Source organism: Pinus tabuliformis, chromosome J (genome assembly GCF_031772625.1).
Source record: "Pinus tabuliformis cultivar Carrire ecotype Pingquan chromosome J, CPIR1, whole genome shotgun sequence".
Classification (NCBI taxonomy): domain Eukaryota; kingdom Viridiplantae; phylum Streptophyta; class Pinopsida; order Pinales; family Pinaceae; genus Pinus; species Pinus tabuliformis.
In genome coordinates, this window is record NC_142295.1 from 833,231,564 (window position 1) to 833,251,891 (window position 20,328).

General features: G+C 36.5%; 1 pseudogene; it reads left to right on the plus strand.

Annotated features, from left to right (window-relative positions):
- The first annotated feature begins 11,355 nt into the window (after positions 1–11,355).
- On the plus strand, positions 11,356–11,758 carry LOC149229291 (monofunctional pimaradiene synthase pseudogene; annotated as a pseudogene).
- The last annotated feature ends 8,570 nt before the right edge of the window (positions 11,759–20,328 follow it).

The window sequence follows — 20,328 nt, forward strand, 5'->3', positions numbered from 1 at the left end:
ATTTAGCTCAAATGCGCAAGCTCTCACCCAATCATGAACTCTTTTCTTGGTCCCTGCAGCCAACTACACTAAGCAAGATTTTACATGCACTTCTTTATTCAAGCCACACTTGTCTACTAGGTCAGGACTAACATAATTACAATTATATCCATGATCATTAAAAAAGGAAATAACTTAATCAAATAGCTTACCTTCCATCTCAATAATGGATGCTTGATGATCCACCAACCTACTATCAAGTGTTGCATAAATCTGAGAAATGCTCTGACCAACATACCCAATTGTCTGCTCCTCTTGAGCACTATAGATTTGAGGTCTGCCACCGTGGTACAATGAACAATCATTCTTACGATGATCTTTGCTAGAAATCCAACACTGTAACGATTCTCTGCCATTGTTTTTATTCTTCTTCTCTCCAGGTTGAGGTCCATGTCCCTTCTCTATTGCATTAAATTTCTTGTAAGGAGCCACATTTTCTTTCTCACCTACATCCTAAGGTATTTCCTGCTTTTGAGGGCATTTTCCTGTAGCATTTTCATTTCTTTTCCAATCATGCTTAGGCTCAAACTTACACTTTGACTTCTCATAACAATGCTTCAACTTCCCAATGACTTCCTCCAATGACCAAGGCTCATCATACTCAATCCGATCCTTGAATGGTAATGGAAGTCCACTGATGAACCTTTGAACCTTTGTCTTCTCACCCTTGAGGTAAGAAACATACCTCAAAAACTCCATAAACTTGGCCGTGTACTCTTCATTTTTCATGGAACCCAACTTCATCTCAAAGAACTCCTTAGCCTTTCCATCATAATATCTCTCAAAAAAGTACTTCTTTCTGAAGAGTCTTTTAAAATCATGCCAACTCAATGCTTTTACCTTGATTCCTCTAACACACTTCACATCTTCCCATCAGATATTTGCATTCCCTTTGAGACTGAAAATAACTATCCTGACTTTCATGTTATTTTTATAATCATGCAATTCGAAGAACTTCTTCATACCAAGCAGCCATGCTTATGCATATTCTGGTTTCTTTAGCTCTCCATCAAATGTAGGAGGCTTAGCTTTCTTGAACTCATTTGGAAAGTATCCACTCTCACTTATGCTGTAAGGATGATGGTGATGATGACCATGATATCTCTCTGAACCAGAAGTAAAATATAACTGATAACCACTACCTCTCCTATTGGGTGTATCCAACCATCTACCACCTCTGACCATGTCATCGCTATCCAACCTGTGTCCCGATTGAGACCTACAACCATATGCCCCATTGGACATTCCTCCTATCCATAATTGATCCTTGGCTATCCTTGTCTCTAAAAATTTGATAAAATCTCAAGGATAACTTCATTGACCTCAACTCACTTTTCCTAAGCTCTGGAAAGTCTTTCCTATGACTGAATTATCCTGTCATTATCTACCTTGCAACTTCTAATTTTTTCCTCTAGACTTCTCATTGTATTTTCTATATCAAGAGAGTACTCATCTCCTTACTGCTCAACTATTCTATAAAGAGAGTCACATGAACTGTAATCCATTACTTTTCACATCATATCCGATCATCTTCTTCTTGCAAATAAGCCATGTTAGATATATCAAATAGAATCAAAATCAAAATCATACCTTAGTGAAGTTCAGGGGAGGCTATCTCGTTTGCACAAATCACTCCATATTAGCATGATCTACATGTATAAATATAATGACACCAACATATCAACCTAGGGACATCATTCATGATAACTCAAACTATAACATTGACTATATTCATGACAACCATAGCCATTGGAATGCATGCATACTATTGACATGCATGCATAACAATCACCTCTAGCCCCATCCAGACCAAATGTTTGAACCTGAGAGCTCTGATACCAATCTATAACTGCCCATCCCCACATTTACCCACTTTTACAAGCCCTGAGGGTAAATGTGAAGTGGAGTGCTACTATGACATGACTCGATCTCCAAGTTCCAGTTATGGAAGTGGGGCCAACAAATTGACAAATTTACTGATATCCCTCAAAGACCATAGACCACTCAGTAGGCTAAAATCCACCCCAGGTGGTCAATCCTAGAGCTGAAACTATTTTTCACTGACCTAACACACCAACCGCAATCACAACAAGGAAAAACTATGGTTACAGGTATCCATCGCATGCATAGGCTTGCTTCCATGTGATTATTATCTAATTTCCCCAGTTTAGTGCTAGCAGTCTTGAGATCTGAGCCACTTTTATAGGCTTGCCTCGAAACCACTACCTAAGACTTCCTTTAACTTTTCATAATCATATTTGGCATGAAAAGAATGCTAAACGTTCAAATTTGAAGCCATAATTTGACCTAAACTGCTTAAAACACACTAGGCATTTCATCAAACATGTCGTAAACATGTGAGTTACATGTCATGAATGCATAAATGATATTAAATCTCTAAAATTCATCTGAAAATCACCAAGAAGGTATAATTCCCTCTCAAGTAGATACAACAAAACTTGTTAGTCCATACATTCATCAACCATTCAAATACTTATCAAATCATGAATATGATCCATAGATAGAGTACATCATAGAACCATACTTATAACCAAAATATTAGCCATGAAAAATTAGCCATCAAAACAAGATATAATCAACAAGGGACTCCAAAGGTTAAACCACCTCCTACCTCATAAATCAACCTTTCCTTTCCATGTCTTGTTTATGGGATAAAACAAGACATAATCAACCAGGGACTTTAGAGGTTAAATCACCACCTACCTCAAACTACCGTGATCTCACCTAAACAGGTCTCGTGATTGAAAAACCAAACCATGCTTGGATGCTAGAGAATTTCTTCATCATACCTTGATGAATTTTCATGTCTCCACCCATATGTCGAGATATTCTAGGAGAAAACCATCTCCACCTCCAACCCTTGGGAATTTTGCTAAGACCATCTCACCTAGTTCCAAAACCTTCTGACACTCTGAAGCTCAATTGAGAATAAATCCCATCACATCATGGCTATCCAGGAAATGGCAAGTAAAGGTTGAAGCTATTGTCAAACCAAGAAAAACCCATGACAATGAAAAAATTGAACTAAATAAACAAATGCATGAACCATGCATTCACCTCTCAGCTAGAAAATCATACATGCAACCTATTACCTACAAAATATTCCTGTTGAGGTTGTTGATCTAACCCTCTCCTTTCCTTCCTTTGCTTCTCCTTTTCCATTATTTGCTTTCCTTTTCTTGTCTTTGCTTGCTTTCTCCTTCTCTAATCTCTCTCTCTCTCTCCCTCTCTCTCTCTCTCTCACGCACACACAACTTATCCCAGCCAAACTAAAAAAAGTTGTGAACTAATTCTTTGATGCCTTTTTATTATTGATGTCTCATTTTTCTTCATTTTTCCTGTAATTTCCTTAGCATGAAAATATGTTTCTATTTACCTTCCTTTTCTCTTATTTTCGTAACTAAATGCCAATTAATACCTCTTTTCATTTTCCAATGCCTTTGCCAATTTTCATAGCCATAAATAAACCAAAAATTATGCCCACTATATTGTTTTTCTCAACATTCATCTTGGAATATGTGTCCCATGACCTTGGTCTTATTTTGCCTTTAAAATCCTTTATTAAATGAAACTTTAACTCGGGGTTATTACAATACCCAAGGGGACAATGAATGTAATGTGGCTATATTAATGGAATAGAACCACTATGTAATTAGAAGAAAATAATATAATAGTAAAGGGTAGTTGAAATATACATCTAACAATACGCATGAGAAGGTATAAATATGTACATGGGTATTATTGTATTGGATGTGTATGATATTCATGTGTATTTATATTCGTTCATGAGTATCAATAGGAATATATGCCAACTATCCATTAGTATTATATTATTTCCATTTAATTACACAGTGGACCTATTCCATTGGCACAAACACATTACATTCATTAATATTCCATCAGATGCATCTAGATACTCTATATTATATTCTTTAAATAGATTACATTGAACATAATGATAGAATAACATAATAGTGAGTTGTGTGATGAATTTTAATGTTTTAAAAATGTACGTCATATTAAAAAATAAATAAAAGTCAATATAAATATAAATAATTTTAGTTTTTAGAAATAAAATATAGGAATAAATATCATGTTGAATTTTGGATATTCATTATTATTGCACTGATAGTAGAGATGTAAAATTTAACATTTTGACCCAATTAAAATAAAATAAAATAAAACAAAATTAAAAATAAAATAAAATAAAAAGCATAAAATTCTCCAGCCCATGGTTTTTTCCCTTGGTATTCTTAACCCATGGTTTGTTCCCATGATATTCTTCTCTAATGTGGCCTAATTAAAGGATATTAAACCAACCTAGATCCGTCTTAACTCTAGATCTACTAAACCCTAAGAGGGATCAAATCCCTTCTCAATTTAAAAGAGGTTTTCACCTTAAGATAGAGATTTGATCTCTCTTAGTGCTTGATAGATCTGGAATGAAGATAGATATAAGTTGATTTAATATTAAAAATAAAATAATGATTAAACATCTAAATATTAAATATATATATATATATATATATATATATATATATATATATATATATATATATATATATATATGTTGACAGTGTTGGACCCGCCAACATTCAGGGGATCTCCTCGGTATGAAGTCCCAACTAGATCTCACACTATTTGGTTTTGGAGTCCCATCTGCTATGATGGCCCAGTTGCCATTATCTTAAATATATGCCTTAGCTCTTGCTTGTCAACACATGAGAGTGGTATACTTAGTCTTCAAATAGTGAGGTTCGTGTGCTTGGTGAGTGCTTAGTGTAACTTGTGTCCAAGTTCCTTCACTGTAGAGGGAGAGGGTGAAAGTGAGTCTCAAGTCGAAAGGGAATAGTCCTAACTCTGTTAGAGACACACAACACAACAAGACATGTGCATCTTCCGGCGTTGTAGTCCACACGGATGCAAGAGTCGCAGACACAAAGTGAACAGGTAGCACGTTCAACACCGAGTGGAATAGGGCACACAAGTGTGACGGTTGTTATAACAAGTTTACAAAATTGAATATGTCGAGTGTCCGGTGGAATAGTCCACACGACTGTGACGGTCGCTATAACATTTTTATGAGAATGAATATGTCGAGTGTCTGGCGGAATAGTCCACACAGGTGAGACAGCGTTAACAACTGATACAACACATTTCCAACATCATATGTACTAAAAAAACCGAAATAGTTCAACTGTCTTAATACAAGTTAAAGCAACATGCATTACAAGCATCCAAGGAATAGTCTTACAAGTGAATACAATACATGTGTGAAAACAAGTTGGACTATTAACAGGCTTTTGAATTAATAAAACGTTCCAAGACACATTCATACACCATTACATCACTAACCCTGATAGTGGGGTGTTGAACCCACTGCTCGCTCCTCAAAGAAAATATTATAGACTCTCAAAGCTATGTGGAAGGAGTCAAGGTTAAAAGTCCTTTGCATGTACAAATGAGGGGTAGATATAGCTAAGGGTGAAACTGACCCTTGTGACTGTTCAACTTCCCTCATTACGGTTTGACTTACTTGACTCTTTGACTTGATTCATGGGTCTCTTGGACTTTCATATTACATTACATTGATTACATAGTTATGATCAAAAGTAGTGATGTGGCCAAGGAGACTCGTGATGCAACTTGACATGATGCTACAGGTATGCACATCCTGGTTGTGTTGTTCGTGTCGAGCTAGTGTGCTACTGAGTGATGAGTGTGCCCGTGGTGTCCATAGCTTCACCTCCGCATGGCAAGATTGTGCAGGGTCTTCAATAGCCTTGGTGTTCACTTGATAGTTCATCCATGTGCACATGTCTCCTTTGCTTGCTACTTGGTATGATTCATGTGTTTGTCCAACTACGAGCACATCTTCTAGCATGTGCTTCTTGTTCATCCCATTCGTCGTCGCACCATGTCTCATCCATGTACCTGTTTCTGTAACCACTCACGACGAGACGAAATCAAATATAAAAATCCCCTAGTCTACCATGATGCATTGTATTTTGTTTCCGGGTGCAAGTGACTGGGAGAGAGGACAAGGCCTTGAAGCAACACAGAGCACATGTCACGCTGGGATGCGAGGTTCCGGGGCACTGTTAAGAAAAATTACTTAGAGGTCACTAGGAGGCTCGGATGAGCAGTCCGGAAAAAATAGTGACATTCTGTGTGATCGAGATTAGCTAGGAAGTAAAACTGTGCAATTTTTCTGAGGAAGGTAGTGTGGGCAGCAGAGGACACTGGGAGTGAAAAATATGCAAATTTTCAAGGGAGGTTGGGAGCGAGCTGTGGGAGCTTGCTTACCAAAACTGCACAGAATTGGGAGGCAATCATGCTGAACATATCTGCATAGTTTCCAGGCTGAGTGAGGTGTTGGGCAGCTGGGGGACAGTCTAGGAAAATTGAGAAATTTTCAAAAGGAGCAATAGGCTAGCTGGAAAGGGGATTGACTGATAGAACTGCACAATTTTTAGAGACAGTGTAGTGATAGGCAGCAGGTGCCTGCCCCTCTTGACTGTGAAATTTCTTCAGTCAGCAGAGGCAGGAATGCTAACAATGTCTATGCAAATTTTGGGAGGAGTTAAGCCCGAGGTCACTGCCCGGTCAAACTATCTAGTTGACCAGCGAGAGGCTTAATGGATTGGCTTGCGGGCAGTGCAGATTGAGATGGCTTCTTGGGAAACTTCTGTGCTGTTCTGGGTTTCAGTCAGCCAGGTCGATTCTAGGATTGTATAGTGTAGATTGCCTAGGAGGAAGCCTCAAGCTCTGTGCAATTATCGGTAGCAGTGCTTGGTCACTAAGGGTTGAGACTATGTAGTGCAGCTTAGGGAGGTCCGACTGATGGAGGGTGGTCCGGTCAACAGATCTTCAACAGAATGGTTATGTGTGTGAGCAAGTGAGCTCATGTATACATGACCTTGCAAACACACACTCAACATGACTTGACGATAAGACATCTTGAACCAACAAGGCAACATATGCTCACTGTGACTAACTACAAGACTATCTAATAGTGAAAGCAACAAGTGCGACACTTCAGATAGACCTTCGGACGACCGTGATAACACTTGAACGACAGTGCTTACGACATCGTGTGTGAGTGCGATAGATGTTTACATAGCGAACACAACTCAAACACAAACCTTCAACATCACCAAAATGAGGTCGCAAGAATGACATAACAATCAACATGCCGAAGATGAAAGTTGGTCAAACAAGTGAAAGGAAGCAAGACATGTAGAACAAACACATGAAATGACTTTTTTTGTTTGCACACATGCATGTTACTGAGGATAGGATGATACGACAATGACAAGAAGTCATGCAAACTCAACTAAGAGGTATACTTAGAAAGGTGTTCTTTACTTACCATACTTACTCTCAAGATGATCATGCATCCAATGAAGTTTACATGTAGTCCTGATCTTTTTCCATTACTAGGTCTCTTGGTCCTTCTCCTCGACTCCTTGGGAGTGATCTCAGCATGTCGCCTTTTCTTATAGTCATGGAGCGATGGATCAATACAATTTCAGAGGGAAGTGACTGCTACCAGGATGAGGGCATAGGAGTCCCATTTGCGCACTTTCTGAATGCAAGACAGACAGGGCATCTCGAACAATACTTAGGCATAGGAAACTGCTATGGGATGGGGGCCCTGGGAGGAAACCTCTGCATAGTTTCTAAGTGCAGGGTTGTTGGATTGTTCTATACATTTCTGGAGAGCAGTGATAGATTCTTGACTACTCTGTGCATTTCTGGAGAGCATTGTTGGCTGGGGTCTCTACGCACTGTGGGGTTTTAGTAGGCAAGGGAGGAAGCTTGATGGTTGCAGAAGCAAAGTGCACAATTCCGGGAGGCTAGATGAGGCTAAGTTGCTTGGGAAATTGGCTAAGTGTGAGATCAATGAAACATGTGTAAACATTGATAAGACTTGACTGTGATTGCACACCAACACTTAGTGATACAATCATAGACCATACAAAATGTATAAACATGCCCTGCTTAATGCAACGACCTTCATGACAAGATTGTGTGTGGTGAGTGTGAAACATGTCTATGTGATAATAACAACTCATGCATGCATGCTTTCCCTTGAAGCGAGACAACATTCCCTTTGCATGACAAATAACAACCCCTATGCCCAAAGATGACACATGTTGAAAAAAGATGACAACATGAACAAATCTTAAGATCAAGGAGGGGAGCTTGAAATCATCAGCTTACCAACAAGTCACCAAGGATGATCGATCACAGGATCCATGGTAGGCTCTGAAATTTGCATCCAAGCCAAAATTTTGGAGGGTGTTGTAGCTGCTACAACAATATTCAAATTCTATAATATTATTTTCCTACATTATAAAATAAAACCAGTAGTAATTGAAAATTTATTTTTCAAATTATTCTTCCATATATAATTTGGTTTTTCAATTTCCCTTCTCTATAATATAATATTAGTAATATTATTATATACTTCATATATAATAATAATTTTTATTTTTTTTGTAAATCAATGATTTCTATTAATGGTTTAAAATGTTACATCATGGTTTGATCACTTTAAAATGTCTCCAGCCTCATTCCAACTGGATTTGTTGGCTTGGAGATACTAACAAAAACATAGAGACAAAAGCTAAATTAAACTACATGATCTCATGCATACCACCCACAATAGACATAATTGACCCAAAACATAAAAACAACTAACCATCATCCCAAAGCTTCCACATTACTCGGACCCCGAGCACAAAAATCATTTGTTGGTAGCAGAGGTTGGTGAAATGCCTCATGAATATGTGCTTCAATAGGGTCTAGATGACCCTCCAAGTGGTCCTGTCTATCTTGAATCGACCTCTTCCCACACTAGAGAGAAATCAATTTGTTTAGAATATGCCATTGGTTGTGTTGAGAATCATTCATGAAAAAATTTAATTCATTGTGTTTGTCATGCCTATCTCTTCCTAGTTGCTCAACCATATGTGTAATGTGCCTCAATTGTGCCTGAAGGGAATCAAGCTGGGGGGAGAGGTCCACCTTGTCAGTGGAGCTGACTGATTGCTTGAATTCCCCCTCCAGGTCTCACCTGTCATCCTAGTGCATAATGCCAATACCATGTGGGTTTCCACCCTACCGCGCTTGTCCCCTTTATCGATGCTTCGACCCCTCAAGTCACCATCCAACTCATATTCCACAGGGCCCGCACTCCATGGACTCACACCAAATCTCACCATAGACTGCCCAGGTTATGGGCCAACATTGTCGCACTGCCAATGAGCCCCTTCCCCAATTCTACTTTGACCTTGCAAGCTTTTGTCCATTCCCACACTCCATAGAGAAACCGCCCCACACCATGCGAGGCCATGCCCACTCCTAAAGCCATCGGGCCTCCACCACGCAGACCCCCACTCCCTTGACAAAACATCACCCCCAATTAGGACCCCCCATGTCCAAAGCCCCCTCGAGGGTTTCCAATAGTGATCCTAACAACAAAAACACCCACCACCCTACACTCCTCATCCTCAGCTCCAACGAAGGAGTTAGAATAGGAAATGACTAGATCCTGCCGATAAGAAAAACAAAGATGAAATTACATTACCATACTTTCCCAAAGGCACGCTTGACCAACACTCATGTTACATAGCATAACACCCCAACCTCTAATGTCATGTGAATTACAACATTCCACCCTGGTCCAGGGTCCCAAGCAACAAGTAGGAGAGCCTCCACATGCACAAATGACACACCTTGCTCACAAAGCTTAGAAACCATCATCGTTGATTGGCACCTTATAGCACGATTTGGCTAAGAAAAATGACCACCCTACGCAATAGAGACACTATCACCCTCCACAGCCCCTTTCGTCATTTTCCATAGCTCCCAAATGAGAACTCGAACTAAGCAGATGTCCATTATAAATTGAATACCCTCCAAAATGTTCACCAGGCTCATGTCAAGTGACTTGGTCATCTCAACTGTCTTCACCATAAATGATGTGTGAAGGGACATTAATGTCCTTGTCTGGCCTCACCTTTTATCGCCGCCATCAGAGGTATAATAATATTATTTTTAAAATTTAATTCTTCCATATAATATAATATATAATATTATTAATATTACTGTGGTAGTTTGAAAAATTCATGAACTTTTTTACTTATGGGATTTCAAATTAGTATAGGAAATTTTTTATTTTGTGAATTTGAAAAAAAAAACATATGTTCTTAATTATTAAATTCATTTAAACTATAAAAATAAATAGAAAAAATTTCCTTACAAAATTTGAAAAATTCATGACCTTTTTGTTTATGGGATTTCAATTTAATATATGAAAATTTTATTTTGTGAATTTGAAAAAAAAACATATGTTATTAATTATTAAATTCGTTTAAACTATAAAAATAAATTGAAAATTTTTCATTTAATTTAAGCTATAATAAATGTGATTTTTAAAATTTCAATTAAATAGGTGTATGAAATTTTTAATAAATAAATCTAAATCGATATATAAATCCTCACTTTCTAAGTTTGAAACAAAAAAATTAATCTTTAAAGTAGCTGAAAATTGAAAACTTCCCCTTGGCAAAATTCAACCTGGGGCTATGGTAAATGTGACTTAGGCATAATTGTTAAGGTTATCAGTGATTCATACTTATGTAGAACGACTTCTGTTCGAGGTCTTGTAGGTTTTAAAAAAACAAATTTAAGCATCTCAAAAGAGGGACAAACTTAAGTCTTTGGAAAGTTGTGCGCATACAATTTTAAGTTTTATTGCATTTTATCTTGCCTTAGTTTCAGCTTGGCTTCATAGTGCAGGTGGTTCAAGAAAGATCCTTGCTTGTGTTGGAGAAGACTCAACTTCCCTTTCCAATCACTCTGATACGAAGACTGGTATGCTTATTCTCGTGCGTTGGGTAGAAAATAATTTAAATGTTATCACACCTACTGATTTGATTTGCTTTTCTGCTCCTATACTAGCGAAGGTTGGTATTCTATATAATGTCACGTAACAAGGTTGATGTTACTGAAATGTTTTTTTTTTTTTTCTTTCAAATATTATGGTTGACATGTGACAAGATTCTCAGCGGATGTTTTTCTAAAATATAAATTTAGGCGGCAGTAGTGGACGAGAAGCGTGTGGAGACATTAATATGTGAGATTAAGAGTATGTTTAGAGGTATGGGCGATGGGGAAACGAAACCCTCTGTGTATGACACTGCTTGGGTCGCAAGGATTCAGGCAGTTCATGGCTCTGACCACCCTCACTTTCTTCAAACACTCCAATGGATTCTTCAAAATCTCATGTGCTTGACAGGGCGTTTGGTGAACGATACCAAAAGTTACCAGGCAGGGTACTCAATCTCTTCTAATCCAATGTAGGGTCTCTGTCCTTAGGCGCTTGTAATTTATTTGAACGGTTGCTAATTATGTGCAGGCGGAGAGAGGTCGAGGAGAGGTGGCTTCTGCCATACAGTGTTACATGAAGGACCATCCCGAATTGTCAGAGGAAGAAGCTCTCGAACATATTTATAGTCTCATGGAAAACGCCCTGGCAGATTTGAAGTGTGAATTCCTGAACACAAAAGACGTGCCGGACAATTGCAGGAGAATGGTTTTTGACAGTGCGAGATCAATGCAGCTGTTTTACGTGGAAGAGGACGGTTTAACACTTTCACAAAATACGGAAATTAAAGATATGATGTAATACTTAATGATAAAATTAATTTTTAATATGAAACATGGTGTGTCACGAGGAAAGATTTAGTTCAATGTGCGTTGCACTATTTTTCAATTTTAAAAAGATATGATGTAATACTTATTGATAAAATTATTTTTTAGTGTGAAACATTGTGTGTCATGAGGAAAGATTTAGTATAATATGTGTTGCACTATTTTTCAAATTGTGGGTAAAATGCACCATATTACATGAAAAATATATTTTGTGCAATATGAAATGAAGAGTTAGTTGTGGTAAAAGATATTTTGTGCAATATGAAATGAAGAGTTAGTTGTGGAGGAAAAAGCTTAGGAGAATGCAATGTGTTACTACAATGCTATTGCATGGAAACACTTTTATTTTTAGAGGGTGTTGTATCATGTGGAAAATATCCATGTGTATGGCACACCACAAAGGAGAAAAGTGTTTGGTTCATGCAAAATGTAGTGAAGCAAATATTTTTAAAGAGATGTAATGTGTCACAACAAAAATATCTTCATTGTCATCTAATGTTTAACAAGGGAAAAAAATTTGAATGCTAAGTGGTGCAAGAAAGTTTTTTTTTGAAAGGTGTTATAAAGGAAAAGTTGTTGTAGACAAAAAGGAAGAAAATTTGTCTTTGTTGTAGCAAAGGGAAATTTCCATCTCAAAAAAAGAAAAATTATAGTGATGTGATGTAGCACACAAAGATAACGTTTCAAGCGATGCATTATATCATAGATATGGAATTTCTTGGAAATTTGATACTACATGAAGAAAGGAAAATTGAGGTGATGTGATGTTTTGTTAGTAAAAACATGATGGACATGAAACATCATAGATGAATAACTTTTGGAAGACATGTAAATGAAATTATGGCCAAGTTTTATGGAAAAATTATATATTTGATGTGCTCTCTTGTGAAAATAAGATCTTTGGCAAGATATGATATGTTCCATGAAGAAGAGATTTATGTTCAGGTGACACATCAAAAAGTATAAAAGCTTTGCAATATGCCTCTTACATTCTTTCTCCACTGTTTCACAAGACCCAATACTCCAATCCACTAAACTCTATCAATAGCATGCTAAAAGAACTCCTTGAAAAGTGCTCATATTCATTGTTATCCTTTCATCTTTCATATACCCAAAGAAATAAATCACCTCTTCTCCAAGGCCTCCTAGGAAGCCCACTAATTAAATAGTTCCAAGAAGCAAAATCTTGTCAAACACTTAGTGTTCTTCCTACATGCATACACATTTATCACACATGTCAATGATTTTATTATCCAATAAAAGTTTGGGCATAAAACCCATTTATAATCATGTGATTGTGCACAATCCTCCCCTCTTCTAGTGCCCTCAAATTCGATTCATGCAACAATATAGAATGCAAACATGAATTTCATAAAATACATAGAAAATCCTTGTTGTAGTATATTTATAAAAGGCTACATGGATTCCTTCAACATTCTTTCATAGATGCAATCCCAAATCCTCACATTGGTTGTCATAGTATTAGCATTATAAGAGTTCCCCATTTGACCTTGGACATAAAGTTGTGAATAGGACTAACAAACATGTTGTCCTAACTACAATGAAATAGTTGGCCTCTTTGGGTGTCATAGAGCTTAAAAACTTAGAAGACTAAACATGGGTGTGATCATATGGTCCAATTGTTTACCTCTTACTCTTGAAAGGGTCATTGACTATCTCAACCTGCTTATGCTTACAACTCTCTACATCACTACAATCAAACTTACCTCCTATTATGTTGCCTAAATAATGGAAAAAAAACTGAATGCAAATTGGTGAAGGAAATAATTTTTTTGAAAGGTGAAATAAAGGAAAAGTTTCCATAGAAAAGAAAAAAAAAATTGTCTTTGTTGTGACAAAAGGAAATTTCCATCCCACAGTAAGAAAAATTATGGTGATGTGAGGTAGATTATTGAAAATTAAGTTTCAAGCAATGCAATATATCATAAAGATGGAAAATTCTTGGAAATGTCATACCACATGAAGAAGGAAAAATTGATCTGATGTGATTTTTTGCTAGTAAAAACGAGATGGGCATGAAAATCATAGAGGAATAATTTTGGAAGACAAGAGAATGAAATTTTAGCCAATTCTTTTGGAAAATTTGTATATTTGAAGTGTTGTCTTGTCATAAACATAATATCTTTGATAAGATGTGATATGTCTCATGAAGAAGAGCTTCATGTTCAAGTGACACATTACAAAAAATAAAACCTTTGCAAGATATGTCCATTAGGGGAATTTTGAGGTAAAAAATGGGCCTCAAAAAAAAATGTACTAACAAAATCAACTTTAAAATAACCAATAAGATTCAATATGGTGATGTGATCTCCAATGGTAAATATTTTGGAGGGAAAAGAAGAAAACTATTTTGTTTAATTGTATTTTTTATTTATCTCCTTATAGGTTTACTCAAATTTCGAGTGTAGACACCTTGAATTCTGCATCCAACTAATACCCACTTTGCATACTTTTGAGTAGACCCATATAAAAAAATGAAAATACATGAAAAAAGCGTGTTTAACACAACTTTTATAAATGACAGTAATAAGGTTATTGCAAAGTAGTCTAATAAGCAAAAAAGGTTATGATACTTTTGATGGTAAATAGGTTCATAGAAGATCATCATTCTTGACACCAGACTTAGAATCAAGTTTATATGGAACCAGGGGATTCCATTAGGCTTCCTTCCTATTTTAGATGTTTTGAGTTTTAGAAAGAGATATTTTGTGATTAATGAGGAAGGATTGCATGATGGATCACAAAAAGAAAAGGAACTCACTTCAATGGTGATTCACATTAATTGATAGTGTTGAAATATGGATGGATTTACAAGGAAAATTTGTATAATGAATTGCAAAAAGAAAAGGAACAAACTTTAATGAGGATTCTAGTTAAGTGATAATGTAGATATATGGATGGAAGTCATACAAATTGTTTTATGTGAGTTATTTAGTTATAAAAGGATCAAAATATAATTTATAAGTGGAGGAATATTTTGTGTAAAGTATCATAAAGAAAACAAATTAAAATTAAGGTAAATTTGGTTATAAAATGAGTCTCTTAAGGAAAATGTTAAAATGGTAAAAGCATATGCTACATCACATTAACTATATGCCACACCACATTAGGTTATAGTTTTTATCTAGTGAATGTTCATCTATATTGTCTCATTGATGATATTTTTCAAGTAAATTCAGTTAATATAGATTTAAGAAGTGAGTAAAAAATAATAACAAAAGTTTTAGATTCTTGTGCACATTTTTATGACCCAAATTGTACTTAATGATACAAATCCTTATTGACAAGTTACAACTCAAGGGGAAACTATTAGGACTATCTCCTATAATATCCCTTTGTATTATTTAACTAAAATTTTCAAGAAATTGCTTCAGAAATTTTTTTCCACAAATTTCTTAATAAGAAATTTCATAATTTTGTAGTAAGTATTACCAGCACAATAAAATTGTAGATGTAAAGAAATTAGAAACACTGCATCTCAATAAAAACTCAGACTTATTATATTAATTATGGAGTTGGAAATACATGCCAAATATGATCTTGAGAACCTGTTAAAACACCCACAAAATATATGATTGGTTGACAATGGATCCTCCAACGTTATGCACATGTGAGAGATTTAGTTGACCTCTCATCATTATCTCCAAATTAATCCCACTAAGGAGATTTGATTTGATCTCTCCTTTATCGAGTGAGTAGGGTATATGTCTCAATACCAAAACCCCTCCTAATTAAATCATCTAGGGTGGAACACTTCCACCAAAACTGACCCTCTACATAATATGGGCTCTCACCCAAACAAGCTCCAAGATCTCAACCCAAAAACAAAAAAACAATAATCTAAATGCTTGCTTAAGGCGTGAGCTCTCATCTCCTTTAATAGTCATGGACTACCGAAATACCATGGGTCATCCAAATACCACGTGTCTCTTTCTTCTTTAATTAAAGTGACACATAATATTTCTTATTCTTTAGTCACTTTTAATTAATTAATTATATCATAGCCCATAATTAATTGTTTTTTGTAGCCCATTCTATTGAGTATTTTTCCTTTCCCAATTTTTGGAAAAAGGGGCATCACAGTCCTCCCTTCTTGAAATTGCTTGCCCTCAAGTAATTCATACACCTATACTGAGATCCCAAAAAAGCTTGTATAATGCATGGGGGATTCACTCAATGAACCATTGACATATCATGTGCATTTTTTCATACTAAACAATACCCTTAATTCGACTACATATTAGAAAATACCTCTAAAAATCACATTATTTAACCCCTTATCAATACGAACCCAATATAGCTTCCTAATTTACAAAACCCCTACTTTCACTAGATATTGTAGGTACCCATTTTTTCATTAACATTTTTTATACCACTTTATATTTTTTTCATTAACTTTGGGCTTTTTTCATTAACTTTGAGCTCAATTTTTTGTACCTTCCAATATAAAAACCCTTCACCCCCCTTTATATGCTCAATATATTATGACAATTTTTCCTCAATATATATCCCCCAAAATGAACCCATGTGGTATGATATTTCTCCCCCAGTGAAGCCCCAATGGTAGAATGCTTCAACACTCATCTTCCATATCATCTCAATGTTGATGAAGTGGGTGTTATTTCCATGTGCTTCCATGTCTTGAAGCAATCCATAGAAGTGAAATCCATCCTCTTTAAGAATGTATACTCTGAGTCTGATAGAAATAATTTATGCCATACTACCTTCCCTGTTCCAATTGTGCTCTACTGCTTGGTCAAGCCTTGCCATACGAGGGTGTAATCCACCTTGATCCAACTTCCATATAGGGAATCTATCATCCCTAATGCCCAAGAACTCCAACTGCATTATCACCCTAGCTATAAGTAATCTCCCATAATCTTCCCATTTGATAGGGTACCAACTCATAATATCCCTTTAATCTAACTATTGGGGACCTCTGCCATAATAGATCTCAACTACCACCATAACACCTCTGATGCTTTGTAAACTTCCATGGATATTCCATTGGATAGTTCATCACAACATATATGATAATATTATGTTAAAAATCTGAAAATTCTACGCTATTATTGTTTTACTAAAATTTAAGATCTATAGATTTCACTATAATTAATGCATGCATGTGAACAATAAAATAGATCTCACACACACACATATGACACAAGATATGCTTTGGGAAACCCTTTCGGGAGGAAACCCAACTGGAAGGTGAGGTCACTCCGCTCTCTTTCTCTATTTGGAAATATGGTTGTAGGTATAAAGAAGTAATCCATGTGGCCCATGGGTTGCTATAGTGCGGAAATCCTCTATGTGTGATCTACCTCCTATCTTTCCTAGCTATCTTTGCTCAGTTATGGAACAAAATTCTCTCGAAAGAAGGAATGCCTCTTCCTCCTAGTGGCTCGGTTATAACATAGCCTGATAGCCTACTAATGGTTAAGTTTGACTACATTAACTCTTAACTAGAGTTACAATATAGACTCTTCTAGAGTATTTTATATAGAAAAACACATGGATAGCCATTTTTCCATGAATAACTGGGGTTGACGTGACATCCTTCTGAACTATAGGTGTGAAAATAGAAAGGTCAACTTCTGAGTGACATAACGTTTGCATACAGACTCTGATTGATGTGATTCGTGTGCCCTTGGAAAGATATATGTGTGTAGAATAATATGAAAGGGTGCTACATAAAAGAAATAAAATTTTACTACCCCATCCCCCAAAACAAAACATCGGTTGATGCCTCAAAATGCTCCCGGAAGGTTTCAGATCCCGTTTCACCAAACTGGGTCCCACTGGTAAAAACAGTCCCATGAGTTGATTCCTCCATTTTTTCCACTCTGAATGCATCGATATGGATGAAAAACAATATAATGATCTAATCTGGATCACATATCCCCATTTTAGGATGATTTTTGTCCAAAAAAGATTCTATTAAATAAGGTGAGGAATTTTTTTCTCCACCTTCTCTCTAGTGTACCATTTAGCTTTTCCTAGAATTTGTTCATTCAAACCAACCTGCCAAAGATAACACTACCTCTGTCTTGTAGTTCTGGATGTCTTTTTCAAATATGTATCTTTTTGCAACTTTTCCTGAGCATCTAGTGTCAAATCCTCCACAAAAGGTAGGACCTGTTCCTTTTCCTAATCTAGCATGGAAGACTCATAGATTTTCAAATTTTCTACATTCAAAACTAAGTAAATACACCTATATGGTGGTAAACTGAGTCGATAGACATTACCACCTACCTTTTCCAGTATCTCAAAGGGACCATACCTCAGATCCTTGATTTTCTTACTAGGCCCCCGCAACCTCTCCTTGTTCAACTATAACCATACTTTGTCTCCCACCTTGAATGATTTTTTTGTTCTGTGTTGATCATGCATAGCCTTATACTTTTCCTGTGACTTCTTCAGTGTTTCTTGTACCTGTATATGACCTTCCTGATCTTTTCTATAAAAATTTCAGCCCTTGAAGCGTCTTTTGTAAGATCCTCCCTCACTCCTCCTTATTGCCCATATGAAATGTCCAATGGTGAAGCCATCAAATATCAAAAAAAAGTTTTAAATGGGGACTTTCCTATAGAAGTGTGGACTACTCAGTTGTAAGAATGTTATATATATACCATATTTTCATCCCATTTCTTCGGATGCTTTTGTATGTATCCACTTAGAATCTACAACAAAGTCCTATTGACTACTTTTGTATGCCCATCTGTTTGTGGATGGAATGTTGTAGATCTTTTCAACTTTGTGTCCATCTTCTCCCACAATGTAGTCTAGAATGCACTAATAAATCTTGTATCCCTGTTTGAAATTATGCTCCTTGGTATCCCAAAGTGCACCGTCCAAAGAACAAGTTTGATACTTCTTTCCCACTAATGGTATTTTTATAGGGCATTAAAACACACATCTTGTTGAATCTATTAACTACCGTGAACAAGTAGTTGTGGGTAAACCTCCCAAAAATTCTATGGAATTTTTTTTCCCAAGGACGAGTAGGTATAGGTAAGGAATGATATAGACCATGTTTCCTATTACTAGGCTTGTTGGTACAACAAAGTGTGCATCCTCTTATGAACTTAGCTACTTTCTCTTACATCTTGGGCCATTACACATACCTCTGCAAGTTAGCCATGGTATTCCCTACACCAAATTGCCTTGCAGCCTTGGAGGTGTGAGCTTCTCTAATCAACTAAAATCATTCACCTTCAGGAACACTTAGCTTATCCAACCCATAGAGGAACCCATCCTGGAGATGGTAGTCAATGGTGCTATCACTATTGTGCCCATGAATATGACTTTGCAACTGTTGATACACCTCCCTAAAGTCCTCATCCTATGAATATGCATCTTTGTAGGCATTATGGGTGAATGGCACCATGTGCATAAGAGTACTCAAAGTTGTAATCTTCGATGTGGGTGGCCTTGAAAGCATGTTGACCAAATTTTTTGCGTTGCCCTTCTAATACTTGATCACCAAATGAAATTGATCTAAAAACATCATCCACTTGTAATTCCTGGTGTGTTATAGCTTACTTTGGGCCTACAAGTACTATAATGAATGATTATCCATGTGGATTACTGTCTCCTTTCCCATCAAATAGTGCTTCCACTTCTTCACAACTTGCACCATGACATATAGCTCCTTTTCTTAGGTAAGGTAGTTAAGGACCACCCGAGGAAATACTTCAGAATGATAACATACAGACCTTCCTCCCTACATCAAGACAACTCTTGTGGCATACCCACTTGCACATGTCTCCACTTCAAAGGGTCACTGTAAGTTTTGTAATGATAGAACTGGTGCTTGGATGATCTTCTTCTTCAGCTCCTCGAAAGCCCTCTACTGACCTTTTCCCCACTGGAAACTCTTTCCACTTTCTCTTATGGCGTGGAGCGGTGCTGCTACCACTAAAAATGAAGCTATGAATTTCCTCGAGTACTGTGCTACCCTAATGAAATTCCTAACCTCATAAACATTAGTAGGCACCAACCATTTCCTGATGGCCTCCATCTTGGAAGGATCTATCTTCATCTCTCCTCCATTAATCACATACCGTAGATACACCAAAAAATTCTATGCAAACTCACACTTCTTGATATTTACTAGCAGTTGGTGCTTCTTACAAGTTTCCAACACCTGTGTCAAATGTGAAATATGCTCCTCCTAGGAAGCACTATATACCAGTATATCATTCAAATAAAAAATAACGAATGAATCTAAAAATGGCACACCACAAAATTCATTAATCTCATAAAAGTAGTTGTTGCATTACATAGGCCAAATGCCATGACTAACCACTTATACAAACCTTTCCTAGTTTTGAAGTTTGTCTTCCATGTATCTTCTTCTTTGACTCGAACCTATTGATATCTAGACTTCATGATTTGAAATGTTGGGCATAATGCTATGCAAGATCCCTCGTCAGTATTAAAAATTTATTTAGGATTGTCTCGAATAAACCAAAATGTGAGGAATTATGTGTCAAGTGTTAGTTGTTGTTTATGAGCAAT